Raw genomic sequence first — 2,238 nt, 5'->3', positions numbered from 1 at the left:
TGTCCATTAAAAATCTTCCTCAGATTCCAAATGATCATTGCTTAAATTAAGATGCAGAACTAGACAGGATTATCCTCACAGGAAGACATTACATGAGGGTGTAACAAGGTACAGTAAATGCAGCAAATAGCAATGCAGGGTGACTAAAACAAACATAGCACTGACGCGTAAGCAAGAAGGTGTCGTATATTTTGAACTGGAGTACATGCCAAAAAGCATAGCATGGGGAGCATAGACCTAATACAACGGTGTACTCGCCAGTTCACTGTACTGGAAAATGGTCATAAGTAACTGTCAGGGTATTACATTCCAAGTTCTGGCTGCAACAGAAAGAACAAATTATGACTTCAGTGCCCTTTGTCACCCCGGTTAAGAGGGATATTGCTGTGTCTCCTTCAGTTGCCAAACTGTCATCCATTAAGATTTCAGTAGCAGAACTGGACAAAGTTATCATCAGCAGAAGACAATTCATGGATCGAAAAAAGCAGTTGAAGTAATAACCATATGAAGAACACAAGGGTATATAGTCCATCCGCTAGACTTGAGTCAGTCACGAAGGAACAAGGGAACCCTACCCACTACGGAACCAGGGTCAGTACTTTATATCAGAAACAATGGTTCCAGTTGCACAATAAATGTAAGACTGATAGTCAATACAACCGATGTTAATTAATAATCATAAAAAGGGTTGAAGGAGGGTGTCCGACAGAGAAACGACTCTACACATAAGATTTCATACCATCATTAAGTTTATATTTCTTATATCATTTTTTCTTTTTTCAACAACCAATAAATATTTGTAGTTTTACAAAAGTAAGTGCAAAGTGACCCAAAGTGTAATGTGAGAACCTAAGAGGTACAAACAATTATACAAAAGCAATATAAACAAGAGTGACATACAAGGTTTCTAAAAGGAATAATGTACACAAAACTGAAAATGACCAACAATTAATAGGCAACAATATATAACAATGACTATCGAGAATCATAGGCACTGTATTATAGGGTTCGTTTTCTGAGGGCGTCGACGGCGTTTTGACACAAGCAGTATATTGGGTCTCGTCAGGACTGGACAATGTGTCCACCATGCGTGAATAAAAGAATAAATGCACTTACAGTGAACCCTGCCGGGTACACTGTTGTGGTGCAGTCGGGGAGGCTGGATATGCCTAAGAGCTTACAGGACTGCGCAAGGGCAGGGCAGATAATTATCAGGTATAGCAGAGTAGATCAAATAATGGATGACCTATAGGATGGCGTTTGGCAGTGCCCAGATCGATAATGCAGGACGCCTCAAAGGTATTGCTCAATCGCAAATGCCAAGTCGGAACGATACCCGCTGGCTGATTAGAAGCTCGCTCTTCGGTAACTCGAATTCCGCAATACGGGTTCAGTCTCTAGGCCGCTAGAGGCTGAACCCGTATTATGAAATCTTATGTGTAGAGTCGTTTCTCTGTCGGACACCCTCCTTCAACCCTTTTTATGGTTATTAATTAACATAGGTTGTATTGACTATCAGTCTTACATTTATTGTGCCACTGGAACCATTGTTTCCTGATATAAAAGACTTGAGTCAGTAGCAAACACGAACGTTGTAAGCTTTTCTACCACATAGCTATTGTGGGTTGTAGTAAAAAAAAAATACGGTGCTTACATTTAAATATCCAATGTCGGTGGTGCGTATTTTTGGGCTTTGTCGGAGTATTCAGAAGCCAGCTAAAAAAAGTAAAGTCAAGCATCACACGTCATCATGAAAGCTTACAGAGGGCAGGGAAAGCAGTACTAGGCAATCAGTCAGAGTAACTTGACAATCCTATCACTAGTAGGCGCGAGGGCGGCCAACATGGCCTTCTCCACCCACCTAAGGCTAAGCTTTCATCATACAAGTTGCCTTTTGCTGAACGCAAGTAGAGGCCCCCCCCCCCCGTCAGCACACACACACACAAACCAAATCGCCCTATACTAATTCACCACCAATTTGTTCCGGAGTAGTGTGCTACTCATCGCAAAGCGCTATATACATGCAGCTACAATAAATCTGACATTGAAAACTTAAACATTTGTCTCCCAAAAAACGAGGTGCTAATGTGAAAGGTACAAAGGCGATTATAAAGAAAGGTGTGCACAGTGAACTTTAGCTTGTGTGCAGCTTAATGTCAAAAGCAAACTTCGCATTAGACTGCTTCCTATGCAAGATCTTGTTACTTGGCGCGAGCACAAGTTAGCAGCTCTGGCCGC

The 2,238-nt window shown here is 41.6% G+C and overlaps 1 non-coding gene across 1 annotated transcript; it reads right to left on the bottom strand.

Moving 5' to 3' along the window:
* Positions 1–390: 390 nt before the first annotated feature.
* Positions 391–462, bottom strand: LOC147747559 (small nucleolar RNA SNORD38). Its single transcript, XR_015300162.1, has one exon. It is a non-coding gene; the product is annotated as a small nucleolar RNA SNORD38 (small nucleolar RNA).
* Between the last annotated feature and the right edge of the window lie 1,776 nt (positions 463–2,238).

Source organism: Lissotriton vulgaris, chromosome 1_1 (assembly GCF_964263255.1).
Source record: "Lissotriton vulgaris chromosome 1_1, aLisVul1.2, whole genome shotgun sequence".
Lineage (NCBI taxonomy): Eukaryota > Metazoa > Chordata > Amphibia > Caudata > Salamandridae > Lissotriton > Lissotriton vulgaris.
Note: the sequence above shows the minus strand (reverse complement) of the source record. Positions and strands in the feature narration are given on the sequence as shown.